The sequence below is a fragment of the Pseudophryne corroboree genome, chromosome 5, assembly GCF_028390025.1.
Source record: "Pseudophryne corroboree isolate aPseCor3 chromosome 5, aPseCor3.hap2, whole genome shotgun sequence".
NCBI classification, from domain to species: Eukaryota; Metazoa; Chordata; class Amphibia; order Anura; family Myobatrachidae; genus Pseudophryne; species Pseudophryne corroboree.
The window spans coordinates 629775853-629795417 of NC_086448.1; the positions used below are offsets into that span (position 1 = coordinate 629775853).

General features: G+C 46.9%; 1 long non-coding RNA gene across 1 annotated transcript in view; it reads left to right on the forward strand.

Moving 5' to 3' along the window:
- The window catches only part of LOC134928163 (uncharacterized), a 305002-nt gene that overhangs the window by 113431 nt on the left and 172006 nt on the right, over positions 1-19565 (forward strand). The window contains exon 2 of the long non-coding RNA XR_010177844.1: positions 5844-5977. This is a non-coding gene — a long non-coding RNA (uncharacterized LOC134928163). The remainder of the gene's footprint in view (positions 1-5843; positions 5978-19565) is intronic.

Below are 19565 nucleotides of genomic sequence, written 5' to 3' on the forward strand. Positions count from 1 at the left end.
TGCCTTAATAATCTTTTCTCTATCGTCCTAGTGGATGCTGGGGTTCCTGAAAGGACCATGGGGGAATAGCGGCTCCGCAGGAGACAGGGCACAAAAGTAAAGCTTTCCGATCAGGTGGTGTGCACTGGCTCCTCCCCCTATGACCCTCCTCCAAGCCAGTTAGATTTTTGTGCCCGGCCGAGAAGGGTGCAATCTAGGTGGCTCTCCTAAAGAGCTGCTTAGAAAAGTTTAGCTTAGGTTTTTTATTTTACAGTGAGTCCTGCTGGCAACAGGATCACTGCAACGAGGGACTTAGGGGAGAAGAAGTGAACTCACCTGCGTGCAGGATGGATTGGCTTCTTGGCTACTGGACATCAGCTCCAGAGGGACGATCACAGGTACAGCCTGGATGGTCACCGGAGCCTTGCCGCCGGCCCCCTTGCAGATGCTGAAGTAAGAAGAGGTCCAGAATCGGCGGCAGAAGACTCCTCAGTCTTCTAAAGGTAGCGCACAGCACTGCAGCTGTGCGCCATTTTCCTCTCAGCACACTTCACACGGCAGTCACTGAGGGTGCAGGGCGCTGGGAGGGGGGCGCCCTGGGAGGCAAATGAATACCTATTTTGGCAAAAAATACCTCACATATAGCCTCCGGAGGCTATATGGAGATATTTAACCCCTGCCAGAATCCGTTAAGAGCGGGAGACGAGGCCGCCGAAAAAGGGGCGGGGCCTATCTCCTCAGCACACAGCGCCATTTTCCCTCACAGAAAGGCTGGAGGGAAGGCTCCCAGGCTCTCCCCTGCACTGCACTACAGAAACAGGGTTAAAACAGAGAGGGGGGGCACTAAATTGGCGTTAGAAATATATAAAAAAGATGCTATAAGGGAAAACACTTATATAAGGTTGTCCCTATATAATTATAGCGTTTTTGGTGTGTGTTGGTAAACTCTCCCTCTGTCTCTCCAAAGGGCTAGTGGGTCCTGTCCTCTATCAGAGCATTCCCTGTGTGTGTGCTGTGTGTCGGTACGTGTGTGTCGACATGTATGAGGACGATGTTGGTGAGGAGGCGGAGCAATTGCCTGTAATGGTGATGTCACTCTCTAGGGAGTCGACACCGGAATGGATGGCTTATTTAGGAAATTACGTGATAATGTCAACACGCTGCAAGGTCGGTTGACGACATGAGACGGCCGACAAACAATTAGTACCGGTCCAGACGTCTCAAAAACACCGTCAGGGGTTTTAAAACGCCCGTTTACTTTAGTCGGTCGACACAGACACAGACAGGGACACTGAATCCAGTGTCGACGGTGAATAAACAAACGTATTCCTTATTAGGGCCACACGTTAAAGGCAATGAAGGAGGTGTTACATATTTCTGATACTACAAGTACCACAAAAGAGGGTATTATGTGGGATGTGAAAAAACTACCGTAGTTTTTCCTGAATCAGATAAATTAAATAAAGTGTGTGATGATGCGTGGGTTCCCCCCGATAGAAAATTATGGGCGGTATACCCTTTCCCGCCAGAAGTTAGGGCGCGTTGGGAAACACCCCTTAGGGTGGATAAGGCGCTCACACGCTTATCAAAACAAGTGGCGGTACCGTCTATAGATAGGGCCGTCCTCAAGGACCAGCTGACAGGAGGCTGGAAAAATATCATAAAAAGTATATACACACATACTGGTGTTATACTGCGACCAGCGATCGCCTCAGCCTGGATGTGCAGAGCTGGGGTGGCTTGGTCGGATTCCCTGACTAAAAATATTGATACCCTTGACAGGGACAGTATTTTATTGACTATAGAGCATTTAAAGGATGCATTTCTATATATGCGAGATGCACAGAGGGATATTTGCACTCTGGCATCAAGAGTAAATGCGATGTCCATATCTGCCAGAAGATGTTATGGACACGACAGTGGTCAGGTGATGCAGATTCCAAACGGCACAAAGGTGTATTGCCGTATAAAGGAAGAGGAGTTATTTGGGGTCGGTCCATCGGACCTGGTGGCCACGGCAACTGCTGGAAAATCCGCCGTTTTTACCCTAAGTCACATCTCTGCAGAAAAAGACACCGTCTTTTCAGCCTCAGTCCTTTCGTCCCTATAAGATCATATCTGCCCAGGGATAGAGGAAAGGGAAGAAGACTGCAGCAGGCAGCCCATTCCCAGGAACAGAAGCGTTCCACCGCTTCTGACAAGTTCTCAGCATGGCGCTGAGACCGTACAGGACCCCTGGATCCTACAAGTAGTATCCCAGGGGTACAGATTGGAATGTCGAGACGTTTCCCCTTCGCAGGCTCCTGAAGTCTGCTTTACCAAGGTCTCCCTCCGACAAGGAGGCAGTATGGGAAAAAATTCACAAGCTGTATTCCCAGCAGGTGATAATTAAATTACCCCTCCTACTACAAGAAAAGGGGTATTATTCCACACTATATTGTGGTACTGAAGCCAGAAGGCTAGGTGAGACTTATTCTAAAAAAAATTTTTTTGAACACTTACAAAGGTTCAAATCAAGATGGAGTCACTCAGAGCTTGATAACGAACCAGGAAGAAGGGGACTATATAGTGTCCCGGGACATCAGGGATGCTTACCTTCTATGTCCCAAATTTGCCCTTCTCACTAAGGGTACCTCAGGTTCGTGGGGCAGAACTGTCACTATCAGTTTCAGACGCTGCCGTTTGGATTGTCCACGGCACCCCGGGTCTTTACCAAGGTAATGGCCGAAATGATGATTCTTCTTCGAAGAAAAGGCGTCTTAATTATCCCTTACTTGGACGATCTCCTGATAAGGGCATAGTCCAGGGAACAGTTGGAGGTCGGAGTAGCACTATCTCGGATACTGCTACAACAGCACGGGTGGATTCTAAATATTCCAAAATCGCAGCTGATCCCGACGACACGTCTGCTGTGCCTAGGGATGATTCTGGACACAGTCCAGAAAAAGGTGTTTCTCCCGGAAGAGAAAGCCAGGGAGTTATCCGAGCTAGTCAGGAACCTCCTAAAAACAGTGCATCATTGCACAAGGGTCCTGGTAAAAATGGTGGCTTCCTACGAAGCAATTCCATTCGGCAGATTTCACGCAAGAACTTTTCAGTGGGATCTGCTGGACAAATGGTCCGGATCGCATCTTCAGATGCATCAGCGGATAACCCTATATCCAAGGACAAGGGTGTCTCTCCTGTGGTGGTTATAGAGTGCTCATCTTCTAGAGGGCCGCAGATTCGGCATTCAGGATTGGATGCTGGTGACCACGGAGCCCAGCCCGAGAGGCTGGGGAGCAGTCACACAAGGAAAAAATTTCCAGGGAGTGTGATCAAGTCTGGAGACTTTTCTCCACATAAATATACTGGAGCTAAGGGTAAATTTATAATGCTCTAAGCTTAGCAAGACCTCTGCTTCAAGGTCAGCCGGTATTGATCCAGTGGGAAAAACATCACGGCAGTCGCCCACGTAAACAGACAGGGCGACACAAGAAGCAGGAGGGCAATGGCAAAAACTGCAAGGACTTTTTGCTGGGCGGAAAATCATGTGATAGCACTGTCAGCAGTGTTTCATCCCGGGAATGGAAACTGGGAAGCAGACTTCCTCAGCAGGCACGACCTCCACCCGGGAGAGTGGAAACTTCATCGGGAAGTTTTTTCCACATGATTGTAAACCGTTGGGAAATACCAAAGGTGGACATGATGGCGTCCCGTCTGAACAAAAAACGGGACAGGTATTGCGCCAGGTCAAGAGACCCTCAGGCAATAGCTGTGGACGTTCTGGTAACACCGTGGGTGTACCAGTCGGTGTATGTGTTCCCTCCTCTGCTTCTCATACCTAAGGTGCTGAGAATTATAAGACGTAGAGGAGTAAGAACTATACTCATGGCTCCGGATTGGCCAAGAAGGACTTGGTACCCGGAACTTCAAGAGATGCTTACAGAGGTCTTATGGCCTCTGCCGCTAAGAAGGGACTTGCTTCAGCAAGTACCAGGTCTGTTCCAAGACTTACCGCAGCTGCGTTTGTCGGCATGGCGGTGGAAAGCCGGATCCTAAGGGAAAAGGCATTCCGGAAGAGGTCATTCCTACCCTGGTCAAAGCCAGAAAGGAGGTGACCGCACAACATTATCACCACATGTGGCGAAAATATGTTGCGTGGTGTGAGGCCAGGAAGGCCCCACAAAGTAATTTCAACTCGGTCGTTTCCTGCATTTCCTGCAAACAGGAGTGTCTATGGGCCTCAAATTGGGGTCCATTAAGGTTCAAATTTCGGCCCTGTCGATTTTCTTCCAGAAAGAATTGGCTTCAGTTCCTGAAGTCCAGAAGTTTGTCAAGGGAGTATTGCATATACAACCCCCTTTTGTGCCTCCAGTGGCACTGTGGGATCTCAACGTAGTTCTGGGATTCCTCAAATCACATTGGTTTAAAACCAGTCAAATCTGTGGATTTGAAGCATCTCACATGAAAAGTGACCATGCTCTTGGCCCTGGCCTGGACCAGGCGAGTGTCAAATTGGTGGTTTTTTCTCAAAAAAGCCCATATCTGTTTGTCCATTCGGACAGGGCAGAGCTGCGGACTCGTCCCCAGTTCTCTCCCTAAGGTGGTGTCAGTGTTTCACCTGAACCAGCTTATTGTGGTGCCTTGCACCTACTAGGGACTTGGAGGACTCCAAGTTGCTAGATGTTGTCAGGGCCCTGAAAATATGTTCCAGGACGGCTGGAGTCAGGAAAACTGACTTGCTGTTATCCTGTATGCACCCAACAAACTGGGTGCTCTTGCTTCTAAGCAGACTATTGCTAGTTGGATGTGTAATACAATTCAGCTTGCACATTCTGTGGCAGGCCTGCCACAGCCAAAATATGTAAATGCCCATTCCACAAGGAAGCTGGGCTCATCTTGGGCGGCTGCCCGAGGGGTCTCGGCTTTACAACTTTGCCGAGCAGCTACTTGGTCAGGGGCAAACACGTTTGCTAAATTCTACAAATTTGATACCCTGGCTAAGGAGGACCTGGAGTTCTCTCATTCGGTGCTGCAGAGTCATCCGCACTCTCCCGCCCGTTTGGTAGCTTTGGTATAATCCCCATGGTCCTTTCAGGAACCCCAGCATCCACTAGGACGATAGAGAAAATAAGAATTTACTTACCGATAATTCTATTTCTCGGAGTCCGTAGTGGATGCTGGGCGCCCATCCCAAGTGCGGATTATCTGCAATACTTGTACATAGTTACAAAAATCGGGTTATTATTGTTGTGAGCCATCTTTTCAGAGGCTCCGCTGTTATCATACTGTTAACTGGGTTTAGATCACAAGTTGTACGGTGTGATTGGTGTGGCTGGTATGAGTCTTACCCGGGATTCAAAATTCCTCCCTTATTGTGTACGCTCGTCCGGGCACAGTACCTAACTGGCTTGGAGGAGGGTCATAGGGGGAGGAGCCAGTGCACACCACCTGATCGGAAAGCTTTACTTTTGTGCCCTGTCTCCTGCGGAGCCGCTATTCCCCCATGGTCCTTTCAGGAACCCCAGCATCCACTACGGACTCCGAGAAATAGAATTATCGGTAAGTAAATTCTTATTTTTGTGAACTGAAATCTTGAGCCTTGCCTAATGCGTCTTTTTTTTAAATACATTCTTTTTTTTTAAAAATTTTGTCCTCCCAGTATATACTGTACATCCAAGGGCTGCTGCTACTCCGTCCAGCTTCTTTGGTGCAACCTTTTGGCCTAAACTGGATAAAAACAATATTGTGAGCTGTGAGGTGTTCAGAATAGTCTGGAAATGAGTGGAAATTAATGTTATTGAGGTTAATAATACTGTAAAAACACCCCCAAATTCTGTTATTTTAGCTGTTTTGATGATGATTTTTTTTTTTAAATCCAGGTCCGAAACCAAATCCAAAACCCGCAAGGATGGTTTTGGCAAAACCAGTCCAGATCCAAAACACGAAGTAGATCCGGATCCAAAACCACAACACAAAACCCAAAAAATGGCCCGGTGCACACCCTAATTTAAAGGTACTGTAGAATGCCGGTATTTGGTTAACACCCCTAGAATGACTAATTAGGCAGTTAGATGATTTTAATTATTTTTACTTGGCCAATAATGACATGTCATTTTTGGGTCAAAAATTGCAAAGTGATGGAGATTGGGTTACAAAGTTTGGAATAGATATATTGGGGTGCTTTATGAATGGGACAAGTGTTTTTAAGCTTGCAGATGGGAGTAATCTTTTCATTTTTTTGAAGGTGGCTTAAAATTATCCAAATATATACAGTACTTTTACTCATTTTATGTGCCCCCAATTTAATTTGAGTGCTTATTTTGCTAAAAAAATAATACTTTCTATAATTTTTCCATTTTTTTTTAAAATGCATATAACAGCCATTTGACCCAATTTAAGTACCCCAAATCTTTCTATTATGACCACTAATAGACTTCTATACTGTTTTCCTATCTTGGCTTGGCTTTTGTGGGGGTACAGGCAGATTTCCCCATGTTCCACTACACTTTTCTAGGATAGGTTGAATCGTGGGAGTGTGCAACCCCCAATAAGCTGCTTTTCACTGTGATTATATTTTTGGCAATGTTTGCCAAAAGTCAGATTGCTGTAAAGTACCGCATTATCGCAGCTAATTGAATTCACCCCCACAGTCTTGATTTAGGAGCTTTATCCATCCTGGCAGAAAATTATAGGTATCTGTCACGCAAAGATCTTTCACAATACCCTGACAATTTGACATTTGGCACTGGGCAAGTGTTTTCTATTGGGGTCTGGTAAATCACTCACTATTTTGTAAGTCCCCCAGACATTCTGGGACATGAGAAAGTACACCCTAAAGCCCAGTACACACTAGCCGAGTCCCCACCGATATTGGCGTCGGCGGGGACCCAGTGGGGTGCCGGCATCAGCAAGTGCATACACACTTGCCGATGCAAGCGGGGAGGGGAGCGACAGCGGGGGAGGGGCAGCAGGGGGAACGACACTGTGAATTCTAATTAACTTACAGGAATAAATGCAATACTTTAAATACACCGATGTTCAGGCCGCTGCGACCGTTAAGCGTGTGTGTGTATAACCCCTATCAAATGCGTACATGTTGCGTGTGCACGCCGTCATGCTGTTAGCTCAGAGTAGCTACACGTGCGGCTGAATACACTCTATAACCCCTAACAGGAAAAAGGAATGCGAAACCAATTGTATTTAAAATGTTGGGATCCAACCCACCAACAATTATTTACTAAAAAGGGGGTTACAACAATAATACAATCACATAAGAGAAGAGGCTACAATCAATGGATACATACATTTGTTTCGCCTGCGCCACCCGGTTCCGGTCCTCAGTCAGTCTGGGTAGATGACCTTCAGAGAATGTGTGTGACCGGCCAGGAGGCATGGCTTTTATACATTAGTCCAAATCATGAAACAATGGGAACTGTAATCTTTTCCCCTATAGGTCAAAGGGCTGGTCATTTACAGTACAGGAGGGGTCATAGGTCGGTTTGAATAGGTGGGCGATGTCTGGTCCAGGTGCACTTGCAGTTGTTCTCCTCTGGGTTCCCGCCGAATATCAAGAGTACAGTAAATACAGTTAATATTACTATTCTGTTCCTGCGCATATCTATGCGCAGGAGCGTGCTATCTTCTGCAAACTGCTACCAGAATATTGCTCTTAAAATACTGTACAGCTGGGTACCAAACACCACCTCCTAACCTAATTCTGTCCCCTCATATCCTGTAAAGTGGAATTCCTCCCTTGTTATACCTTTAAAGCAAATGTAACTCGCTGGTGTGATGCATGTGGGCTATGTGTAAATTATGCACTATGTGGATTGAATATGGGTTATGTCTTTGTGGCTTTTCCATGCGAATGCATATGCTACCATAATTACTCATACCACGCGCTAACACGCAAGACCGCGTGAGCGATTATACGTAGCTTGCGAGTATGCGCACGCACGGCAGAACAAGCACCCACACGGAGGCCATCTGTGTGGTGATTGTACGTGATGCGTGTGGCTATAATATTTTCGACCTTTACAGTCCACCCTTTGGCAGTCAATAATAACTGCCAGACATAACTGAAAATATTACCTATACATTATATACAGTTCAAATATCCGGGGAAGATTTGTAGGTGGGAAATGTCTAGCCTAGTGGCATAGAAAAAGCATGTATGTATGAATTAATGTCTGAGGGGCATGTATCATCATGCCGTATATGTTCTAAGTAAGCTTCGAGGTATTGCAAAGTATACATTAAATCCTCATCCCATATTAAGGGTCTGTACATGGGCAAACAAACACTACGGAGCTCTTTTCGGGCAAGGGCTTTTAACCCTCACCTTTTCGGCTTCTTATACCAACAAATGGGGAGCACATTTATCTGATAATACATGGAGGGGAAACATATGTGTGTGCTACTATATGTGGATACCATTTATCAACTATGTGTGCCATTGACTGAAGATTGCAGAGATGAGGGTGTGACACATATAAATACATTCACATAAATTTGGGTATGGTTGACATCTTTCCTGGTTGGATGTTTCTGGGTAGAGGGGGAAACAGAGAGAAATGGTGAAAGAAACATGATAAGGATTGCAAATGAATTTCATGGCCTAACACTGTTTCTGCAGATGGGTCATAAATCAAATCTGCTGCTGTAACAACGCCCTCGCTCCTTAGACTCATCAAATTTGTGCTGTTTTTGTGCCGCGTCAAGATTCGAACACACCTGAATATCAGACCAATAATTATGATGACACCCAGGACACAAAGGAGAAACTTTCCTACATTCACAATTACATTTTGCGCCCACTCTCCTAGCCCTGAGAACCATTTGCGTGGGTTCAACCATGAGACCCAGCCGGTCAGTTCATTACCCACAGCCGTCATGGTAAGATTGTGTTTCTTCCAGAACTCCCACTTTTACTGCAAGATCTCGTCCACCTTTTGATCGATGATCTCCATGGGGTCGTCAGTGCTATTCGTAATATACATACAGCACTTCACACCATATTGAGTTGCCAGGGTAACACAGTACCCACCCGTCACAGCCGTAACATAATTAAGGACCATCCTGTGCTGGATCAGCTCCTTCTTGTAGGCTTGTAACTCCCTACCCATATACCTGAAGGTGTCATCATACATCTCGGTGATATTATTTATCAAGTTCGCCAGCGCATGGATGTACCTATAATTTATAGTTCCTCTGGCAGTACGGGTGATATCTAATGGATAAGGGACTCTATCCCGGTGGATTCATGAATCAAATCATAGGCTGCGTGCTCTGTCCTATCTATGAGGTGTCTCTTGATGATGTGTTCATAATGGGTATCAGTATAAGGAGTCTGAGCATTGCGGTGAATGTCTTTCATTTTGTCGTGCGCTATGGTCATGACCTCTGGTAGTACTCTCCCAATATAACACAACCCTTCAGAGCTCGGAGTAAGCCACTTGTACGCTTTCCTTCCACATATGAAATAGGCATCATCTGGAAGAACATAAGGGATAAAATGCATCAACACCATATCACATATCTTCCTGATAAAGGATCCGGTCCTTAGTTCTCTCATTTCCTCAGTACAAGTATCGGGCTGGATGATGTGTGTACAATACCCCTGCGACACTTTCACAGCCCACGTGTATACCTATACCGAAAATACTTCCCACTGGTGGCTATCTTGCGTACAAGTTCAGAGTCAATAGGTAGGCTATCAGCTCTGGGTGAGAAAGTCATGTCTGGTTATTCCATGTCACTTCCCAGTTTCCTTGTTTTCAGAAATTGGACACATTACAACACAATAGTGACCTATCTACGTGGTACTGGTGGAGCTTCAAGCTAGGGGGCCTAGATATATTGAATTTCTTGTCCACTGGTCTCCCACCTCATAATTCAAGTACCTAATCTATTGTTAAAGGGTATGACGCTAATCCCGATTTACTCTGTTCTTGAGGTACCTGTGAGCACACCCAGCATTCTGTTTGGTTTAAGACCATACCCACTAATGAGTGGTAATCACTGAAAGGATGTCGGCCAATGTCGATATTACTGTTTGACTGACATCTCTGGATGCACCCATCTTCGACTATATTTTCGCAATGCTTACATATACAATATTCATCAGACAATAACCCTCCACATTGCCTCCGAGCTCCGTGACTACCAGATCGCTTACTGATACCAGCCTTTACTAGAGTGATATGCTGCTCCTGAGATCCTACGACTTCATACTTGCCATCAGGACCCATTCCAGATCCTTGCTCAACATCTCGGGGGCCCTCACAAAAACAGATTGTCCTGATCAAAAACAGAGTCACCAGAAAAAGCCGAAACACAGTCTCTTGATGTAGATCCATTTTGTTAAGGAGCAAAAAATAAAAAGGGAAACAAAAAGAAAAATGCAGTGTGGGGGGGGGGGGGGGGGGGGGTGAAAAAAGAAAAATGGTACGTCAACCGTCCTTGGTTTTTGTTGTTCTCCGTGCTCAGGTACCGTTCAACAGTCCTGCCTCTCAGCTTTCCTGGAACAAACACTCTAGTGATAAAAAGTTCTCTTCACCTTGCTCTTTGTCACTACTTTTCTCCGGGTCAGCAACCATCTTGCAGTGGAACGAGTGGACCCAAGTCTCTCTCTCTCGGCAACCTTTAGTGCTGTCGTGCTGGTCAACAAAACTTGATACGGTCCTTCCCACCTGTCTATGAGGCAACCTGAGCATAAAAAATTTAGAATCATCACATAATCCCCAGGCTCAATGTCATGACAATTGCTGCTTGGTAGGTCAGGAATCGCCAGTTTTAGATTCCTTTGCCGATTTCTCAATTGCTGGATCATCCTAACCAAATACTGCACAGTTATTTCGTTATTGCACTTCAAATCATCCTAGGGGTCTATCATTACATGGGGTTGTCGACCAAAAAGAACTTCGAAGGGTGATAAGTTAAGCGGTGACCTGGGAGTGGTTCTGATGCTGTACAACACTAGTGGTAATGCTTCTGGCCATAATAATCCAGTTTCAGCCATCACTTTGCTCAGCTTATTCTTAATAGTGCTGTTCATTCTCTCCACCTTCGCACTTGCCTGTGGCCGGTATGGAGTATGCAGCTTGCTATTAATACCCATCAGTTTGCACATGACCTGAAAGACTTCACCTGTAAAATGGGTACCACTATCACTTTCAATCATTCTAGGGATACCATATCTGCACACAAATTCCTGCACGATTTTCTTTGCAGTGAACACAGCAGTATTTGTGGCAGCGGGGAATGCTTCTACCCAGTTTGAAAAAACATTGGTACATACTAACACATACTTCAAATTCCTACAGGGTGGTAACTGTATGAAGTCAATTTGTATTACCTGAAAAGGTCCGTCTGAAGGAGGGATATGGGATGGCTCCGTTGGTTTTGCCTTACCAATATTCTTCCTGAAGCAAGTAAGACATGTCATTGCTTTCTTACCTGCATGAGAAGAGAATCCTGGTGCACTCCAGTAGGCTCTTACCAGTTTGCACATACCTTCCTTGCTCAGATGAGTCAGACCATGTGCCGCCTCAGCTAGGCTTGGGATATATGCCCTGGGGGCCACTGGTTTACCGTGTCCATTTGTCCAAAGTCCTGAGGACTCCTGACCATATCCCTTCACCTTCCAGACCGCCTTCTCCTGTAGGGAACACAAATTTTGCATTTCAATTAACTGTTGCATGTTAACCTTGTTAAATGTCATCAGTGGTGTGATGTTAGTTTGTATGGTGTTGCTTGCTGCTGATTTTGCAGCTTCGTCTGCCCGGCTGTTACCAAGTGAAATTGGGTCTTGGTTGTGAGGGTGTGCTTTACACTTGATAACAGCCACTCTGTCCGGTTCCTGTATTGCTGTAATAAGCCTGAATGTATGCCGCGTGCGCTACAGGTGTGTCAGCTGCCATCATGAAATTTCTGAGGCGCCACAGGGCCCCAAAATCATGCACCACTCCAAAGGCGTACCTAGAATCCGTGTATATATTAGCTGACTTACCCTTTGCCAACTCACATGCTCTGGTCAGTGCTTCCAGCTCAGTGACTTGTGCTGAGTGAGGTGGGCCAAGGGGTTCAGCTTCTATGATACCTTCGTCATCTACAACTGCATATCCGGTGCACAGGTCTCCCGATTCCGTCTGTCTGTGGCAACTACCGTCAGTGTAGAAGGTAAAGTCTATGCCTTCCAGTGGGTTGTCACTGATGTCAGGTCTCGCAGTGAATGTCTGGTTCAGGTATTCCATACAATCATGCGTATCAGTGTCTGCACTAAATCCTCCTTCACCATCGTTCTCATCCTCCACCCTTTGTGCATGACCAGGCACACTTGGCAAGTAAGTTGCAGGATTTAGTGAGCTGCACCTCTTAATGGTGATGTTTACAGGGGCCATCAGTGATAGTTCCCACTTTGTAAACCGAGCAGATGAGACATGTCTGGTTTGGGCGGAGTTTAGCAAGGCTGATACTGCATGTGGTGTATGGATGGTCAAGTCATGTCCTAACACTACGTCCTCGCTCTTACTTACCAGCAAAGTAATGGCTGCAACACTTCGCAAGCAAGTGGGGAGAGACCGTACAGTGTCCAACTGTGCGCTGTGGTAGGCTACCGGTCTGCTGGCATCACCATGTTTCTGTGTTAAGACTCCTGCCGCGCACCCAGCGCTTTCGGTACCATACAATTCAAAGGGCTTCTCATAATCTGGCATACCCAATGCTGGTGTTTGTGACAAGCACTGTTTTAGTCTCTCAAACGCCAGTTTGGACTCATCTGTGTGAGAGACTCGTTCTGGTTTATTCGAGGAGACCATTTCTTGCAGCGGTAGTGCCAGTATAGAGAACCCTGGAATTCAGTTCCGACAGTACCCACACATTCCAAGGAAAGTGCAGATCTGTTGCTGAGTTTGTGGCAGAGTCATGTCGCGGATGGCCTGTATTCTATCAGCGGTCAGGTGCCTAAGTCCCTGTGTCAAGCAATGCCCCAAGTATTTAACCTTAGTCCAACACAACTGCAACCTATCCTTTGAAAACTTGTGTCCTGTCTGGGAGAGATGAAACAGAAGCTGTTTAGTATCTGCCAAGGACGACTCGAATGAGTCAGAGCACAACAAGTCATCAACATATTGTATTAGCAATGACCCACTCTCAGGTTGAAAAGATTGCAAACAGTCATGTAAGGCCTGGGAGAAAATACTTGGGCTGTCAATGAAACCTTGGGGGAGCCGAGTACAGGTGTAATGTACTCCCCTGTAAGTGAAAGCAAAGCGGTATTGGCTGTTAGGATGGAGAGGGACAGAAAAGAAAGCAGAACAGAGATCGATGACAGTGAAGAACTTAGAGGTGGAGGGAATTTGTATGAGGATGACAGCTGGATTGGGCATTACAGGGAATTGACTCTCAACTATCTTGTTTATTCCCCTTAGTTCCTGCACTAGCCTGTAACCCCTCCCCCACTCTTTTTCACGGGGAAGATGGGACTATTGGCTGTGCTGGACGTCCTGACTAGGATGCCCTGCTGTAGCAGCCGTTCTATGATGGGGTATACTCCTAATTCCACCTCTGGCTTCAGAGGGTACTGAGGGATTTTTGGAGCTATCCTGCCACCTTTTATTTGTACTACTACTGGGGCTACATTCGCCATCAATCCAGTGTCTTGTCCATCTTTGGTCCAAAGGGGACCCGGTATTTGTGAGATAATTTCCTCTACCTGTGATGGACACGTGTCTATAACAGTAGAATGTAACATTAGCCTTTGAGGGGTGTCTAATATATCTTGTACTTCCTGTGCATGGTTCTCAGGGATATCTAAGAACACACCTTCAGGGGTACAGTATATGACACACCGCATTTTACACAACAGATCTCTGCCAAGTAGATTAGTTGGAGCCGATGCAGCCAGCAGAAAATAATGTTTGTTTTACAAGGGCCCTATCGTAATCTCTGCAGGTCTGCTCAAAGGGTATTGCTGCACCTTTCCCGTTACTCCCATTGCCGAAATCGTTTTTCCCGTGGTCGTTACACCTGTGGTGGAGTTTAACACTGATCTGGCCGCCCCTGTATCTACAAGAAAAGGTAATGGTACACCAGCTACATCAACCATGACCTCAGGTTCACTACCAAGGCCAGCAATCAATTTGACTGGCTGCAGACTACTGGTGTGGCCTAACCTCTATTGTGTAGTGGGATCCTCCCGCCGGGCATTGGCAGCTTCTATATGTGCGGGGGATAACTGTGGGTTTTCGGAGGTCTGCCAGTCCCTCCTTGGCGGGTACCTCCTTGTTTCCCCTCTATGTGGCTCATAATCTCTTCTAGGTGTTCCCTGTTCCCAACTACTGTATGTGTCTGGTAACGTGGTTCATATTCATGTTTAGGGGGTATATGTGTCCCTTTACTCCTACATTCCTTTGCAAAATGCCCTTCTGTATTGCAAAGATAACATGTTTTTGACCGTGACTTACCATCAGGGTTCTGGGGATTTGGCTGATAGGACTTCCCTGTGAGAGCCTGTATACTTACCATCATCAGCTTATCCCCTTGTGACTCCCTGTGTTTAGTGATATTACGATCATGTTCAATGGCAGACTCTCTTAGTGCAGCTACCGTGATACCCCTCCAATTTGGCAGAGAGGTTTGCACCCTGGTCCTCAATGCCTCCTTTAATCCATCCATTAGCACAGAGACAGCTACCTCCCTGTGGTTGGCATTTTCCTTAATATCCGCTACCCCAGTGTATCTAGCCATTTCCTGCAGTGCTCTATGGAAATATTTGGATGCCGATTCACTGTCCTTCTGTCTCATGGAGAAGATTTTGTTCCATTTAACAACAGTAGGGAAATACAGTCCTAGTTGTATGTTAATTTGCCTTACATTCTCCTGGTTGTACACATCAGTGAGGGGCACTTCTACATCTAGTTTACAATCAGTTATGCCAATATTTGAGGGTATACTCGCTCTGAGCACTGTCCATCAATCTTTGTTTGTGGGCTCATGGGCATTACCCAATTCTTTAATAAATCTCTGGCATCCGACTAGATCTTTTCTGGGATCGGGGAATTCTGACATAATTGATCTCAGTTCTGATCGGGACCAAGGACAGTGCATTGCAATGTTACTGATGGGGGTTACTCCCTGACTGTCAGTCCTCCCGTTGGGGACTGCAATCACCCTGACTGGATTTAGCTCAACCACTTCATTTTTGTTTGACTCTATAATACGGGGAGCTATTGCCTCTGCATAATGTATGGTGCTGTACTTACCAGTGGATACGACCTCACTCGCTTCTGTGCTGGGGGGCATCGCCACTATTCTCACCGGTTGGGCCGTGCCCACCTGAGTATCCTGTATGGTAGCTGCTAAAGAGAGTGCCGATATTGTGCTAGGCTCATCCTCTTCCTCACAACCTTGGGGAAAATTCAAAACCGGATACAACTGGCAAGGGTTAGGGTTAATACATTGATTATGCCTACTGCTATCTTTAACTGATGCACCATTGGTTGTAGCCAGTTTCCCCCCATCGACATATGGCAGTGGTGGTGCACTCGCAATCACCTTCCTATCAGGGTTGGAACTTGCTGTGCGCGCAAGTTCCCTTTGCACATCTCCCTCTTGCTGCCACAGATTTTAAACAATCGGTATGTCTGATCCTCTGTTTCCTAGATGTGATCAGGCATATTCTAGTCCTTACACTCTGCAGTACCTCTGGTTCAAAAGTACCCATCCTAGGGAATGATGCCCTATCAGCAGTCATACGTACCCATTCATTGCAAAAAGCCTCCGTGTGTGGACCATATTTCCCACACATTATAAACCTTGCTGACCCCTTTGGCCGCATCTCTTCAGCCTGAACCCTGGCTGCCAAACGCCTTCCGCTTGTGCAATTGGATCCCATTGCGGACTCTTTAAACACAATATTCAACTGCACAACGAAAAGACGGTGAAAGTTCTCCTAGCGCTTTACACCCACTCCTTCTCCGCTGATGTACCACGACTCACTCCAATAGTGACCACCGCGTACCCAGTGAGGACCCTATCAGTAACTGGCTTCTATTTACTGGAATTTGTGTAGGGAGAGAAACATACTATCGATCCCCCTTTCCAGTGAACGTCTCACCTTGGACAATTTCTTCCTGAGAGAGACAGCGAAAAAACTTCCTTCTACTATACACAAATCACGCTTGCGTATGCTCTACACGACGCGTATGATGACACAATTTACGCGAAAGCACGCAAATTGGTATCACGTTGCACCACGTATCATATGCACAAACGCGCAGTCCAATCGCACAACGTATAGATACTTGTTATCTATCCGCCCTGCGATCAGTGGAGTCGAATTCACAAGCTGCGCTCCTCAGCCGGAGCGTAACACAAAAACTTAAACTTCAATTCACAATCTATACTCTATCACGCTCCTGTGCAAGTCTCCTCATGACTTGCGTACTTCTCTATTAACATAAGTCAGCCGACCTTACGCCACCAAGCCTCTACTAACTCAGTGTCCCCACGGTATACCGATTTCCAGGTTCAATACATCCACACCTACTTTCACTCACTCAAATACACAATGTTTTTCTTTTCTGTACAGAAAATATCACTCCCTTTGACTAGTAGTCTTATACCAGAGGTAGTACAGTTTAAACAAAGTGTTATAATAATCTGCTTTCTGCTGCGGGGTACACTGGGCTCCACAAGGATAGACATAAGGGTGTAGAGTAGGATCTTGATCCGAGGCACCAACAGGCTGAAAAGCTTTTACTGTTCCCAGAATGCATAGCACCGCCTCCTCTATAACCCCGCCTCCCCGCACAGGAGCTCAGTTTTGTAGTTGGTGCCGCAGATAGCAGGCACATAACAGAGGGGCTGCGCTGGGCAGCCCTGAGAAGAACTTTTTAGAAGAAAAGTGAAGACTTCAAGGGCAGCAGCAGTGTGTATATGTCTTTGACATTCACTGCTGCAGCTCCATCTCTCCCCAGCGGCGCTGTACACTCCCGAGCCCTGGTTGCCGGGTAACTACAGCAGGAGGCTCCGGTTTTCTTCCATGGTCAGGCACACACGACGGGGCCTCTCCGGGATCGCGTGGCCACGCTTCGGGAGGTGGTGAGTGGGTCCCGCTTGCGTGACCCGTACTTTATTGCGATCCGGCGAAGTCAGTGGGAAGCGGGCCGCACGCGCTGGTGGTGGACACTGTGGCAGTACAGGCGATCCCACTAGGTCACCAGGGCATGGGTGCAGGTCAGGTTTTCTCTTAAAGCCTTTTTAATAGTAGCCCACAGTACCTGGTGGTTTTGCCAGCAGGGGGATAAGGCTTAGACCTGGAGCCCCAGCCCCAGCCCCAGGGCGCCATTTCCCACAAATGTTCCCGCTCTGGAGCTGCATATCTGTCTTTTCCTCACTCCCTGTCAATGTCTGGGCGAAATTTCTCTCAGCTACACTGTTCCTGGGACTGCTTGGGCAAATCCTCCTGTGTAAAGCCGCCTGGTTGTCAGTGCTGTGACTTTACATGATACTTAAGTATTCTACCTGCCTATTAGACAGTGTTAGTTAAGAAAGAGTGCATTTAGTCAGGGTTTTCTAGTACAATTACCCTGTGATATACATCCAGTTCTTACTGTGCAGTATTATATCTATTGACTACATAGCTATATCAGCTGGTCCAGTGCAGTATTATTGTTGGTAATAACCTCTGCATTGTATAACTGAGACTATATGTGTGTGCATTAGCTTGCTGAGTGGTTTCCATTTCGTGTCTCTCACTCAACTTGCTATCCCTATATTCTATAACCTGAGGGGGCTTGGTGCATCAGGTCTTATAATACTATAGGATATTCACAAGATATACTCTAATACGTATTTTTCTCTGTGATTTTAGTCACCGTATCTCTCCTGTGTCCCTGCTTGTGCTGACTATACTGCGCAGGGGTTTGGGCAAGAGGTATTGTGCTGCTGCCAATTGTACTGTGTTACCTGATACTGCAAGTTATATCATGTCTGCTTCTGACGGTAACGGTTCTGGGGCGGAACACACTGCTGGTGTTGCTGAAGCTACAGATCCATATGAGGAGAATATAGCAGCTGTGGGTTCTGGTTCTGGGGGCTCCTTGCCCCCCAGTGAAACAGTGGCAACGGAAGTCCATAATAACCCACCGTGGGCTGCTTTTTCCACGCTTCTGCATACGCTAGTTAATAAATTAACACCCCCTATGGGAACCCCTATGCCGGTACAACTGTATGTGGTCCCTGCAGCTAATCCGCCGTGGGTGGACAATTTATCTACTCAGTTGAAGAAGTTGAACCAGTCCCTGACTACTAAAAAGTCTGACCCTCGCTCGCCTAAGCCCAAGGGGTCCTCTAAGCGAGCTCTTATCTCCTCACAATCCACTGCTGTCACTGACACCTCGTCTGATGAAGATGGCACTTACATTGACCCCACAGATTCTGACTCAGATACTGCTGATGGGGAGGGTGGTTCACATGTGGATGTTCCTGATCTTTTGGAGGCTATTTAGTTGATTTTACAGATTACGGATGATCCCGAGCCATCCGTCCCTCCTAAGAAACCAGATAGGTTCAAGCGTCAGAAGGTGGTTAAACAAGTTTTACCTCACTCTGACCACCTAGTGGATATACGTCAGGAACCCTGGGAAAACCCGGGTAAGAAGTTTGTGCCTCAAAAGAAGATGCTGGCTCGCTATCCCCTCGCGCCAGAGCGGTCTAAAAATTGGGAAACACCTCCTCCAGTAGACTCACATGTGGCTAGGATGGTGGTTTCCTCAGCTCTACCGGTCACTACCATCACGTCTCTAAAAGAGCCTACGGACAAACGTGTGGAGGGTTGTCTAAAAGCGATTTACACCCTCACGGGTGCTGCACAAAGGCCCACTATTGCAGCAACATGGGCTGCAGAGGCTATTGAGGCATGGGCCTTGGAGTTAGAAGCTTAAATCCCCTCTGACCATGCTAGACAATGCTTGTCATATATTGTCACAGCTTCTCGCTATATTAAAGAGGCGGCTTCTGATGCCGGTATCTTAGCAGCCAAGGCCTCTACCACATCAGTCCTGGCTCGCCGGATATTGTGGCCGAGATCCTGGTCTGTGGATCTGGACTCTAGAAAAACCCTGGAGGTACTCCCTTTCAAGGGAGATATTCTGTTTGGGGAGGATTTAAATAAGATTGTGGCTGACTTGGCTACGGCCAAAACCGCCTGTCTGCCAAGTACCGCTTCCTCTGTCTCAAAGGCTAAAGGTACTTCCTTTCGCCCCTTTCGTCCTTCAGGTAAAGCAAAAGGTCAGGCGTACAACAAACACACTTCCAAACCTGGTAAGCCAAAGCCCAAGAGAGCCTGGGCGGCCCGTCAACCAGCTTCCAAGACCGATAAGCCTGCCGCATGATGGGGCGGGCCTCCCCCTGGGTGATCCCAGGGTGGGGGCCCGGCTTCTAGGGTATACCCAGGAATGGTTGAAGACCACTTCAGATGCCTGGGTACGGGTGTTGTCACTCGAGGTTACGCCATAGCCTTCAAAAACCGACCCCCTTATCGATTTTGCCGGACAGATGTCCCGTTGGACCAGACAAAGGCAAACACTCCACATTCG